We start from the raw sequence: 15,465 nt of genomic DNA on the forward strand, positions 1-15,465 counted from the left end.
TTTCTCAGCAAGTAAGAGGTTGCCACGTATGTTTCTTAGGAGATCGAATGCTAGGGTGGATAGCGCTGAATTAGAGGGCCCACATCTACTAGATTAAAGTTGTTAAAGAGCAGGTATCTCGAGGAGGATCCAATGGTGGGCATTATTTTGTGAGATGAAGATGATCGCGAGTTACCTATCACGAAATGGTGAAAAGGAAAGTGGGTCCACGTGGTAGTAAAGCTAATGTTAAAGACCGATCATTTCTCTTTTGATCGGAGGGATTGCGAGGTTTCATTGGATGAAGATCATCGAGTTTTGGCCTTCACGAAATAGCGAAAAGTGGCGGGTCCTAGAAGCTAGTAGGTTTTCCAAAGAGTAAAGAGTGATTGGTTCAGAGAATGATCAACGACCCGCGTTGATTCATGACCAAAAGGTGCTCAATATTTAGCCTTCGCGAAGTAGTGAAATGATATGGCAGTCCAGTTAGCGGTCCAGATGGTTTAGGTGGCAAATCAAAAAGTCACATGTGGCCTTGAGGTTAAGTAAATCAAAGAATAAACTTGGTGACCAGGTGGTGGGCCCAATAGATAGATTGAATCATACCCCCAACAAAGAGGTGACCTATCTGGCACAAGTGGTAGTTTAGAAGTGGATCCCACAGAAGTTTTTTGACAAGTAAGAAGTTGCCACATCGGTTTCTTAGGAGATTGAATGCCAGGGTGGATAGTGCTGAATTAGAGGGCCCACATCTACTGGATTAAAGTTGTTAAAGAGTAGGTATCTTGAGGAGGACCCAACGGTGGGCACTATTTTTCAGCCTGAAGGAGCAGGAAAGTTACTGTTCACGAAACAGTGAAGATTGTTAACTTTAACCGTTTGGTGCGTGGTTAGTGAGTTAAACTGTCAGGTCAGAATATGTTAAAGACTGATCAAGTTCTATCTAATCGAACAGCTAGCACGGTTTGACTAGGTTAAAGTGTACGATGGTTACCGTTCATGAAATAGCAAAAGGAATTTTAGCCCATTTTCGGATGAGGAAAAGTCAAAAGGTAAAAGCAATGCAAGTTCTATCTGATTAGATGGTTGGCGTGACTTCACTATATGAACATGCAAGGGTTTTATGCTCTGTGAAATAGCGAAAGAGTGAAAAGAAAAAATACTCAGGATAGTTTTGACCTGTTGGAGCTAAATTTTTGAATTCTTTCATGAATTCAATTCTGAAGGGACGACCAAAGCATGCAGTGTTAATGTTGCACTTAAGAAGCCCAATTGTCATATATACTCTCACATCAATTGAATGAAGGTATCATTTCAAAGAAGTTGTTGTAGAGAAAGTTGGTGCAGAGCAGAATTCTTCAAGCCGAAATTAGGTTTTCCTGTTCTTTGCTTACCCATTGCTTGAAAATTGTTGAATTGTGGTTTTGTTCTATTAAAGAACTGCTTTGATTGATAATTGTCATAGTTGCATACTTTCAAAATGGCACCTAGACGGGAATTGACAGGAAAGGTAAACTATGAAGACAGAAACATCTATGATGACTTTCTAGAGCAGTTAACCATGTAAACTAATGTCGGGGCTATGGCCAAAGAGTTAGTACCAGAAAACCCTCATTTGAAAATTGGGGATGGCTTGTATGACAAAGGAAATTAGTTAAGGGTCCCCAAAATAGGGATATCAGGTGTAAGTCTTTTAAAAGTTGGTTCTGGTCAAATACATGCCCTTGCCCCTTTGAATAGAATCTAGGAACTGGATGTGGGGAAGCTTGTGGTCCCTGGTGTGTTCATGGATGTAGATTTGTTGACCCTGATCGCACAGAATTATGACCCTGCTGCCAGATGTATCAGAATATAAAGGGATCAGCCCTAGTTGAAATCAAAGATGATGAGTTTAGAAATGTTTTCAAGCTTAGTGAAGCTTCAAATTATCTTGAGCCTATTGATTTTGAAGCATTAGCTCAAGTATACAATGCAAAAAGAGATCATCTTAGGAGTGGCCCATTGAGAGAATTCTTTGTTAAAATAGGAGGGTTAACAGTTGTAGGCCCCAGTACAATGGAACCATTTTCCCTGAATTTGTTTACTTTAAGAGCTAAGGGTATGTATTGGACACTGTGTCAAATCTTTGGAGAAGATGCTGAGAAACATATGCCAACCCATTATATGTTGATGATTTCCCAAATTCTAAACCCTTCCCTAGCAATAACATTTGATTTTTCCCCATACCTCACTGATGCTATTCGTGCAGGGCTTGAAGGGATTAAAAATGGTAAGGTGGATATGCCATTTGGATGGTACTCCCTGTTAATGCACATGTTTTTGTTCAAAGGTGCTAATTATTTTGCAAAAGATATGGATTTGGTCAAGGTTAAAGATAAAGAGGGGATGCCTATGCAACTTTGGAGCACTATTCTATCTTGGGATAGAGAGGATGCTAGTTTTCTGAAGTTTGATAGATTCTTTGCATCCAACATTAGAGTTCTTTTATGTGCAAAAAACCCTAGGATTCCTAAGGCTCTTTTGGAATTCCTTAGACCTAAAGAGTTTGTAGAAGATATCAAGATTGGTCACAACTAGGGAGACATGTATTTGTACCCTGTTTCTACTATTTTTTAGAGTATATGGCTTCAGAGGAACCCCCTATCTACTACCCTATCAGGTCCCATTGAAGACAGGGATTGCAGAAGTGTTGAGACAGATTGGAGGAGTACAAAAGGCCGAGCTGACCAATAGGGGTAAAGGGACCATTTTCCCAACTATTACCATGGCCCATCATTTTGTAATTACCAAAGGTGGCTAGAAATACTTTGAAGAATTCTTTAAGCCATATATGTTGTCAACTATAGTTTCAAGGTGTGTAGACCTTGAGGATTTCTTCAATGGCATGTTTAGAAATAGGGCAGTATATAAAAGTAGGCCTCACCAATTTCAATTTCCTAAAGATTTAATTAGAAATTAATTTAGCTTAGACGAGTAGGAATTAAGAAAGGAGAAGTGGGTTGCATACAAAAGAGGACTTGATTTTATTCATCAATTTGATTCTAGCTATGACCCTCTTTCTAGTTTTGCCCCTTTTGAAGAGAAGGTTAAATTCTTAATTCTTTATTTTGAAGACCTAATGCAAACCTTGAAAGAAAAAAGGGAGGCTATAATGCAAAACGATCTTGATAGGGCTAAATTGGTCTTAGCTAAGCCTACCTTTTCTAAGGCTATCCCACCTGGTAATTATATGATGCATAAAAAATCTAAATATACTGTGATGATGCCAATGACAAGTGAGCCTTCCACTTCAAGAAGAAAAAGGGTCATTGATATTCAAGATTCCCCTAAAAGGAAAAGAGTAGGGAAGGAAGTTGAAACTGATGAGCCTCAATACTCTCCATCTCAATCCCCTATTCACATAGGAGAAGTGGTCAAACAATTGCTATAGCTAGGGAGTCTCGGTGAAATTGCATACACTTATGATGAGACCCAAGAGGGAATGTTGGAAGAGCCACCTAGTGTTGAAATGAATATAACTGATGGTGAGCTAAAGGGAAAGGAATTAGACCTCACTGTCAAACAAGCTAGTGAAGAGTTTTGAGTTGACAACAATTTTGTCACAACAGGGGCTTTCATGCAATTTGTATGGAAACAAAACATTCAACAATTCAAGGCTAGATGTGAAAAGAGAATAAGTGAGCAGCCTCACAAAGATACAAATTCAGTGGAAGAAGAGGTTAAACAAGAAATGATGGTTGAATTCAAAGCTATCACTCCTGAAGCTGGAAGAGAGATGGTGTCAAAGGATGGCGTTCTAATCCTCCCTGAATGGGATATAGCAAATGCATTGGTTTTGGAAGCAGTTAGAAAAGAAACCAAGCCAATAGAGGGAGTGACATTGAGCAAAGATAATGTTTCTCTGGTCATGTGGTCCCTCAAGAGGGATGAAAGTAGAAGAAGGAAAGATACCTCGAGATCTAATCTTCTAGGAGGTATGATAGTAAAAAGAGTCTAGGATACAGGGGTGGTAGAAGCTACCAGTACAGTCTTAGAAACTGCAAAGTTTAATGTGGCAGTAGCAGAGAAAGAAGCAAAGGAAAAACTGATCTCCAAGTCAAGTTAGAGACAATTTTAAAGGCTTATAATGAAGCCAAAAAGGAGGTAGCCAACAAGGATACTATTATTGCTAGACTTTAGAATCAATTGGTAAGACAACACCAAGGAGGTGAATCCTCTACCCTCACGATCTCTTCTTCTCCAGCAAGACCTCCACCTACCAGTCCTATTATATAATTCTCCCCTTCTCCTATACCTTATGGTTTTCAACTAGCTGAGACTTTTCAACATGAGGCTCAAGCCTTGTTTGCAAGTAAGTATGAAGAGAAGGTAAAGGCCACCATTTTGAGTTTTGTTGATACAGTAGAGGCCCCCACTGTGCACACTAATATGAAAAGAATTTTAGACATGCTGTGTGAGTTAAATGAGGACAAGGCTATTTTAGAGCCTATTTTGAATAAGTGGATGCCAAGAGAAGTGGATTTAGAACTTATGTGTGCATCCTATGATGAAGTAGGATTTGATGTTACTATCAAATCTACATGTGAGATGGAAAAAGGTTTGACCAAGTTAGCAGAAGGAAGAGCCAATGTAGAGAGGAAAGCTAACTTGTATAGGAAAGAATATACTAAGCATAAATTTGAATTATTTCCTAGGGGTTTTGTCAGCCAAAATCAGTTGAAGGACAAATAGGTATGGCTTGATGAGCTGGGAGCTAATTTGTCTTTGAGGGTAAATGAAATTTTTAACAAAGATGACACCTCTCTATTTGTTAAAACAATTGAGGAGATAGAAAAGATAAAATCACATTACGGTTTTTTGGAATCAGAGGTGAGGAAAATAAGAAACCCATGGAAAAGGTTACTTAAGTTAGAGAAAAATATTGTTGGCTACTCATGGCCTACTAATGATGTGTTCCAAGAGTGGACAAAAAGGTATGCGGTGCAAGAGGAAGATGCTCCAGAACAGTTGGAAGATGCTCCAGGATAGTTAGAAGATGTTGCAGAAGAGTTACCAACTGAAAAGGTCGTTGAGACAGAAAAAGACTTGTAGCTACTTCTTGAAAGAAGCTATGGTTGTAACTAATTTTCCTTAGGGATGTCCAAAGCTTGTATGCATCCATAATGTTATAAATAGATACTAGGACAGAGGAAAAATGATCACAAGAATTTGTAAAGAAACTCTGCAAAAATTTATCTACATTTTTCTAGTGTTTCATAGAAAACTATCTAAGTTTTGTAAGATTTTCCAAATTGAATATAAATATAAAAAACATTAACTTTGATCCTTAAATTGAATATAAATATACAGACCATTTACACAATAAGTCCTTAAGAAATATAAAGACCATGTAGCCCAAACAACGAAGAAAGGTACTGGTCATCTATAGAATACAATTCATCAGTTCACATTTAATTTTAAAGCAATAGGAGTAGCTAAGTAGGAAATATAGAGTAGACTATAAATAGTGTATATACATAAATTTCAAGCACAGAAATCAAATAATTTCTACAACAACAATCTTGAACTCATCTGCTATATCTCCATCCTGGCAATTTATGCCATTCTGAGATGCATTAGGTTAGTCTCAGTCACTAGAACACAATTTGCAACATGCATTAGGAGTTGTCCTCATTACAAATAGTGCAACATTAAAAAGGTATTATCAAAGCTACAACCATAATTCAAAGAGGAAGCTTACAAAGATAGGACAAAGCTAGGTACAGTCATAAGTCAAGGCAGATTCATAGTTGAAACTTAGTCCAAAATAGTGAAGAAGTGCAACAAATTACATGAGAAGTCTAAAGAAGTATTATAGCAATCACGAGTCAAGGATTAATAAAGAGATTTTTTGCATCCATGATACAATCTCAAACACACTTTTTACCGTTCTCCTGGTGATTTTGCCCAATTGTGTATGTCTTGCTTATGTATGAAAATGGCATTTTGAAGCTTTCCACTGACCATGTATTTGAGATGTCTTTGATTTAGATATGGCATGAGCTTAGTCATAGAGTGAGACTAGGGAGTTGGACCATCTCAACCATGGTGTGCCTGCATATGTATATAGTTTTGTGTATTCATTAAAGATTTTCATTTAATTTTAATCAACTAAAGACCAATATTCATGACTTACAAGTAATAAAAAACCTTACAAGGATGGGGCATGTTCATAACTTTTGTAGTCCTACCTTGGATATCAACACTAGAAGCAACTCATATTGTTCGTGTACAGACAAGACAATATGGGAGTTCATTATACCTAGCAACTTGTGGTGTTGTTGTTCATGTTGGCTCCACTTGCACCCTGCAATTAAGATTCAATATACATTATTCAATAAGATTAACTGTGCAACATAATGAAATATTGAAAATTGTGTTACCTTATTGAGTTTCACTTAGTTTAGAGAATAGTTTAGTATTCTCTACTTAACAGGGCCAACCACGTGAAGGTGGAAGCTCATTTGGCCCCTCCCCCCCCCTTAACATCACTTTAAAATCCCCGTTAACATCTTATAACATTCATTCATTAATTCTTTCTACCATTAATAAAATATAGCATTCATTCATTAATATCACATAATGTTCATTAACACATAACATTGATTAAAATTAATTAACAGGCAACATTCATCAATATTAATTAACACATATCATCCATAACCATTAATTAGCACATAATTACATTCACTAACACATAAAAATCAGTCATTATCAAATTAGTTAGATTACAATCATTTCTTTCTTTGTTTTTTCTTTGAAGCTATGAAAAGACTAAGTGGAACATTGGTTTCTTCAGCATTTCGCCCCTCTGTAGATGTTTCACCAACTACTTATGATCTCAATGTATGCCTAGTCCTATATTGAGGACGAGGACACTGAAGTGAAGGGGGGTCCTCTGCAATAACAAAGAAATGGGTTAAATTCAAAAAAAAAAATATATTATTGTTACAAGTATTTCATTAATTTAGAGAACATAATTGCTGTTCTCTTTACCTGATGGGGCCACATCATTTTGTGTAGCCTCAACCTCAACATGCTGAACACCGTCTAGATAATCTGGAGTTGAAATACTAAAGGTTACATTAATGTTGAACATGAATTGCAATTATATTTGTTTAAAGAAATAAGAGTGGTCCTCTTTACCTGAGTGCGAAACATCACGTTCTTGAGGTTGTGTACCCAGATCATGCTCCACTTACTCACCACCAACTACATGCTCTAAAATATTAACAAAAAAGGTTGCATTAATTACTACTCTAATTACAAATTAAGATATATATACTTGTATTAATAGCTAAATAAATAAATTTGAATAGCAAATGAATACCTCCACTACTGGGATGCACATCCGGACCTTCATGTGTAGATGGTGTTTCACAATTAGCAGGTTGCATTCCAATGACATGCACATTGTTATCATTGCTTGCTTATTTAAAACAAATATAGTCACTTTATGTTGGAACTCAACATCAATTAGATTATTGGTAAATTATTCAATTTGAAACAACTTCCATTTACCATATTTACCTATGTGATCAATGCACTCAAATGTTGTGTACGCCCACTCAATTCTCGTAGCCGATCAGCCATGGTTGAATAGCCTTGCTGGTAGGAAATTATCTTGTCATCTTTTGTGGGCGCTCTATTGAATTCAGAGTCCTGCATTTTTGCTTGGTCCCATGAATTTTTCTTGCATTGTTTGATAAGAAAAAAATGTTTGCAATTTATTAATATTTTGATGCAATATTTTATTTACATGAGATACTTACAATTCGTGCAACAAGTTTCATGTAACCACCAGAGCCGAGTTTGTGTTGTCTATGCTTTTCTTGCCTTGCCTTGGTTACCTTTGACATGTCACTCAGTCTATAAAAAGTTTAAAATATGTTAGATTATATAAATATAAAGAGTAATTAATTAGTACATAATTGTACATTCTTAATAGTATCCTGTACCTTCTTCTAGCATCTAGTGGTGTATTTCCTTTTTTCCTTTCAATTCTCTCCTTGGCATCCAAAATCAGGTCCTTCCACTCCCTCTCTGGAATCATGGGGGGACGCTCATACTTTAGGCTCCTCTCCAAATGGGTCCTGTATTGGTCCCTCACATACTTTAGATATGTGCCAGCTTTTTCGAGGAGCTTGGTTTTGTCAAAGGTGTCATTTCCAAACCACTCAACCATTTGGTTTGTCAATTCATCTTTAAACCTTTTTTCTTGGTCATTCCACCTTTTAAAGAAAAAACAAACCTGTTAGATTCGAAAATGAACTGAATCTACATTTATTACACTTCAAGAAATGGATCAAAGGAAAACTATTCTAGCAATGATATGAAATCAAAAGTGGATAAGGGTTAGTTCACATATGATGTACCACCTTTTACGTATGGTGGGCCCAAATATATGCAATGCAATGTCACTAAGATGTTTATAGAAAATATCATTGCCTGCAAAAAATTCATGGGATCATTAGTCCAAAATGAGTGATCATAAAGTAAATTACAATTAGAGTATATATAATAATAATTTTAAACTACCTAGAACCTTTTGTATCTTTAAGGGAAGCATTTCTTCGTTGCTTACCACCAATATGGCATGCAATGTTCCTGTACTAGCAATACGAGAAGATCCAAGAAATGATGGTATGTTATCAACAGTAGTCGCCTCTGGCACATCCTCATGTGCATCTCCTCCTACAAAAGATGAATCCACTATAAAATGGCATTAGAATTCAAGGAAGAATTCTTGAAGGGAAATAAACACATGATAGAAGATAGAGCAAAAGAGGGATCTACCAACAGAGGGCAGGCCAATATGACGTGCACTAGAGGATGTCTGCATGCTATGTGTTGCTGACATTATAGTCGGTAATACAGGTGAGGGTGACCTTTGATGAGGTGGTGGCGACATTTGCACAGTAACATTGATAGCACCTAAAGAATAATACATTAAATATATCAAACATTAAATATATGAAAAGTGCAAGAATTGTAAACAAGGATGAACCTTTATTTTGAAAATTGACAGTATCAAGTATGATGTGTTATGGGTACTCAAAGTGATAAGCCAAGTAAGTGATAATACAAGAAAATCATCATCACCTAAAGATCCTACAACACCCTGATCATGGGAACGAATTTCATGAGGGCGGATAAATTGCTATAAAAATAATACATACATATTTTAGTTAATGACATTAAAGAGAATAAAATATAAACCATTATTGAAATTTTGTTATAATTAAAGATTTCATTACTACTTACTTGCAAGTTTTCTGTTGTCTTAAACAATAATTCCACCCTCTATCTTATCTCATCAATGGTAGGATGCACGGCTGCCAAAGAAACAATCTCTTTTCTAATTTTTATAAGAGGCATTTTAAATAATTTCACAAGGTCTGTGGGATATTCAAGGTCATCATTGCTTAACCCTAATGATTCCACATCCATAGAAAGGTGCTTAGGTACTGCAACTCCCTTTCCCTTTCCCCAAACATCCGTTTGTGTCAAGAATATCATTAACAATTACAAAATTAGTATAAATCACTAAAAAAAAGAACATAATAATGTAACAATTTTCTTCTATCTAATTTTTACAATTACAATGAGGTTTACCTGCTCGGTAGAAGTGTTGCAAGCTACATCTCTGTCTGCAATATGTGATGGATCCATGTTGGCCTGTGACAAAGAAAAAGTATAAAAAACATTAGCGAAATTACATAGTACACAACATGAACAACATGAATTTTGTAGACAAAAAGAATATTAAATAATAAAAATATTTCATCAAAATAATTGTAAATTTTTTAATTCCTTACCTTTACTTTATGTAGACTGTGTAGGATTCTCAACTAAATGGTTGACAATGTCTATAGTCAATGACCTGTTCCCACCAAGGGTGACAGCATCACACAAGGACTATACATTAAATCAACACCATCAATTGAGCATCATAAGCATTACTACATTTGTAAGTTGATAAACAATAAATACATACGTATCATAAGCATCACATGATGTGTCATCATATATGTAATTGAGCATCACAATTAGCATTACATATCATGTGTCATCATAAACATGTAATCCATCACATATGTATCATAAATCACCATCCATCACATAGGTAATAAACAATCTCCATCATCATCATCATCATCATCATCATCATCATCATCATCATCATCATCATCATCATCATCATCATCATCATCGTCATCTTCATCATCATCATCAACATCGTTGCCATCATCATCATCACCATCACCATCACCATCACCATCACCATCACCATCACCATCTTCTTCTTCTTCTTCTTCTTCTTCTTCTTCATTGTCATTGAGAAACTGTCGATCGTGATCATCATCCACTTCATCTTCTACTTCTTCGGTATCTTCTTCTTCCATCACATTATACTTTATCGGCCTTCCTCTTAGATCATGTCTAACAACAAATGACCAACCCGGTTTATGTGGAACCTCTTAGTGAAATAATTGCTCACATTGGTTTGGAAGAACATAAGGCTCATCCCCAACTGGCTCAAATGACCTTGTATTTAGCATTATAAAACCATTATCATGTTCAATAACAGTTCTATCAGGATCATTTTTATTCAATCGTAGCCTATACCATTTGACGACGAACAAAACTAGTTTGAAGGAATTAAAGTCACACTCAAGTATATCATCCAAAATGCCATAGTATCGATTTTGAGAATGTTGAGGATGAATGTCATTTCTCAATGAAATATTTGTCACCTCAAAGACTACAGTGATGCCAGAATCACAAGTTTTCTTCGTGTCATCCAACTTGTTTATGTGAAATTTATGACCATTGCAGCACATAGCGTTGTGGTGTTTGACCTGCGATATGTCAAACATGTAAAATTTATTGCATTTTGATTTGATAAACATATGGGTGATTTATAAATTTATACATACCTGTTTATCTCTTAAACCATATGCTAAATCAATTTCCCTTTGCGTAACATTGGAATCTGCATTAGGATGTGCTTCTTTAACCAATGAAGCCACACCTTCCCATATTAATGTGCATCCAAAATGTTGACAACGTTCAATCCATACCATCATCCAATCAAGATTGTTTGCAATATACAAATGTAGTGCATCCCACTCTCGACCAACTGTACAAAAAATAAATAGACGTCTTACAATCGATTTATTTTGAAGATTAAGAATTAATTAAATACAATAACATCTTATAATTACCTCTCCTTTCTTCAAACTACCTTTCCCCATCAAGTACTTCCCTTCGAATTTGTTAATGGTGCTGGGATCCAAAATGTGATCCACATGGATCTTTGCTGCAAACTTAGGAAGATATTCAGAAATGTAGACCATAGTCTAGTATACCATATATCCCTCTAGCATAGAACCCTAAGGACGTGCTCTTTGTCGAACCAAAGCCTTCAAAAATTTCAAGTGCCTCTCAACAATCCACATTGACCTAGTGTGTACAGGTCCACACAATTCAATCTCCTCAACTTGGTGTATGAGGTAGTAATCTTGTGCATTGAAAAAAGTTGGAGGTAGACACTTTTGCACTTCACACATTAAATGAGGATTTTTTCTCTTCCAATATTTAATATCATCTTTATAGATTTCTTTACATGACAACCACCTACAAGGTATTCAAGATGCAAAAAAATATATTACATAACAAGTAAAACAAGTCGCAAATATAATATCTATACAACAAACAAAACAAATATCACTACTTACCTCATGTATTTTCCAAGATCATATATGACTTGCTTGACATTATTGTCAAAGTCATCTAGGAGAGATAGAGGTAGAACGTACTGCAACAATTATAAAATTATCTTTTCTTTTTTTTGTAACATAATTAAAAGTACACATACGCGCAATACTTAAATACATACTAAAAGCACAAGAACATGAATTACCTTAATGAAGGCATGCCAATCATGTGTTTTCATCCCTGGCCTAAATTCACTTTTCTTTTATATGAGATTGTTTATGTTCATAGCAAATCCTGTGGGAAATCGAATTTTTCATATGACTTCTTTTATAGCATTGCTTTGCTGGTCCATTAATAACCAAGGAAGCTCACTTATATTAATCTGGTCTCCATGGCTATTTGATTGAATAACATTTATCATTGCATGATTGGAATCCTGAATGTCACTACATATCTTGACAATTTTTTTTTGTCACACCTTCCATCCAATATTTTCCATACTGTCTCTGTTATTTTCTTTCCAATATGCATACTATCAAACAAATGAACAATTTGTAACTGCTCGTAGTAGGGCAACCTACTAAATTGTCAAGGATAACTTTTTATTCCCTTAGGAAGGTGGTCATGTATGCCTTCACGATCTTCATGATCATCAATCACATCATTAGTAAACAAAACAAAATAGAAAAGATGTTTTATGACAAACCAATAGATGGAATGGCATTACCTTGATGATTAATTCTATTATATTCCAACTTCCATAGGTGAGGTATCATTCTTCGTGGCTTTGATGTATTCTCTTCTTTCCCATTGAAAAGATGTTTTTTAGTATTTTGATACTTATGATTTTTGTGGAGAAAGTGCCTATACTCATCAAACACCTGCTTTCCTAAACTTTTTAAATGATGAGATTTCATCTTTGGACCACAAACAGGACATGCAAATTTTCCCTTTGTTTGAAGACCTACAAGATAATGTATAATTGGATTAAATATGATAATTTTTTGAATTATAATGTTCATGCACAACTTAAACACTATAACATACCACAAAAATGTGTTAGCCCCGAGGTATCGTGTATTGTCCATAGAAGTATCACATGGAATTGAAATTGTCTTTGTCCTATTGGTCTAGAGACATCATACATAGTGACACCATTCCATAACTCCAGCAACTCGTTGATAAGAAGCTTGATATATACATTCATATCTTTAACTTGGTACTTACCAGATCGAATGAACAAAAACATTATATAATTATTATGACCATTTTACTACAATATTTATAATTAAATTTAGACGAATATATTTAAATGATAAAATACATGGAACAATCATTGCCAACATTATGTGCTCCCTCTTTATTGACATCCATGGAGGAATGTTATTATTGATAACAAAAATAGGCCACACTGAGTAAACAGATCTCATCTCTCCAAATGGATTGACACCGTCTGCTACCAATAAAAGCCTGAGATTATGAGGTTCTTCTTTAAAGTGTGGCTACTTTTCCTCTATGTCCATAAATGTTGAACCATATACAAGAATTCGAATAATGTTATCTCGACTTCTATTGCGTGCATGGTAATCCATAAATTGTGCCAAGCTAGTGCACTTGAATAATCATTGCATACGTGGAGTAATGGGAATATAGCAAAGAACCTTGCGAAGAACCCTTTTTGTTATTTGATCTGTTTGATATCTATGGATATGCCATTTAGGGAATTCAATTCAAAATTCATGTTGTTTGTGATATATAATATGACCATTGGGACAAGCACCTATTGCTTGATACTCCATTCCAATATCTTTCATAACGACAGATAATTCTCGGTATGAGCAAGGTAGAATATTTGATGATGGTAACAAAAACTCACCTATCAATCTACAGTGAAAAAATATAATTTGTTATAATAAAGAATATTAATGGTACAACATGATTCACAGTTTATTATGACATATATGACATACCTTAACATACATGACATTGTTATGTTGGATAAACCATTCATAACCTTCAAGTTCACCAACAACAATAGAGTGGAGAGAAGAGTTGCCTATGAGCCTTTGTAAAGGGCCTCAAATGCCTTCTCAAGTAGAGGGACATCATGAACAACATCAAGGTCATATTCATCATCATGATCAGCTGCATGAGTACTAAATGAGTCATGGATCAATGTATTTGTACCATCATCTTCAATTGTGTTTTCTGGCTCATGATCATCATCTTCCATGGGATCATTATCTTCAGCTTCGATATTCACACCTCCATGTTCGTCCACTTCAAAAACCATATTCTCAGGGTTGTGTTGATCCATACCATGTGCTCTGGGGTGCTCGACCTATATAAAATTAATAAACATAAATAAACCATGATCATGATCTCATCATCACGTGATTTCAAGTTAGACCACAATCTAGCAATTGTCTCCTTATTTTGTTGTTCATTGATATTGTCTGACATGGTCTTTCTTCACAGGCAAGAAAATAGAAATTACTATCATTGAACATAGCATCTTATTGAATTTATATTTCTAGTTTTCTTATGGTAAATCACACAACATGGAAAACAAGAAATACTCAATAAATAACAGGATTCATTGATTTAGTATTATCACAATCTGCACTTGGCCTTCAATATTTTGTCCTCCTAACACTATTTATCCATTACCTATCAAGTACATAACTCTAAAACCCATGGCTATTAAAATACATAAGACAACATTGTAGCATCTTATAATCATCTGTTATAAAACCAAAGCACTTGGGAGTGATTCTTTTGTTTGTCACAGTCCAGGAAAACGGTGTCTACTGGAGCATTGAATAACTGACTAGAAATATTTTTAATTCCTTTTCTTTTTCCTTCTAAGTTTTTCACTATCACTTCCATCCTCCGAGTGAGATGCCCTCGACCTTTTCTTTCTTCTTGTTTTTTCATACTCATAATCATGCTTTGAATTATTTTTCTTTATTGGTGACTCCTTACTGCTCTCACTGTCAGTTTCACTCTCAGAATCTAAGTCTGATGTATCATAATCTGATGAACCTGATGAACTAGAAGAATTGTCATTAGAGCTACATTCATCTGACATAGGAATAGACTTTTGCTACTGCATTAGAAGCCTTGGCATATTCTTCAAATACTCACGTAAACTCTCAATGATACCACCAAGACCAATAGAAGTAAAGAAATTGATAGAAAACCATGAATTTTTGGGATTGTCCTTTGGAGCAATTGAATCAAAAGACTCCTGCATTGTTGGATCGTTCAAGCTTTCATTACGCAACAATATACCAAGCTACTCTGCCAGCTCCTACAAGAGAAGCTTGCTATAAAAATATGGGAAGAGGAAGTAGTATCTTCCTCTGTCAAATGTATATAAGAAAGACAATGCCATGGAAGAGCATATGTGCCAAGTAAGTGTGCCAAAAACTTTGCAACATTACGCAGTTTATTTGTTTCCAGTCTGTGTATCATAGAATACAGTTGTACAAAACACTTATCAAAAAATCCTCATAAATTTTATTGATCATACAGAATCTTTGCCCAAGAAGACCATAATAACAAAGGCATGTTCTCTCTTGACCAGGTTCAAGCTTGATCTTTAGTAGCTTATGACCAACTTCCTCAAAATCAACACTTGACATGATTGTCAAATAAATTCAACATCTTAAATTGAACAAGTTTGTCTCTGTCTCATCCTTCATTCTCAGTGCTTCCTCACCC

The sequence above is a fragment of the Cryptomeria japonica genome, chromosome 11 (assembly GCF_030272615.1).
Source record: "Cryptomeria japonica chromosome 11, Sugi_1.0, whole genome shotgun sequence".
NCBI lineage: Eukaryota > Viridiplantae > Streptophyta > Pinopsida > Cupressales > Cupressaceae > Cryptomeria > Cryptomeria japonica.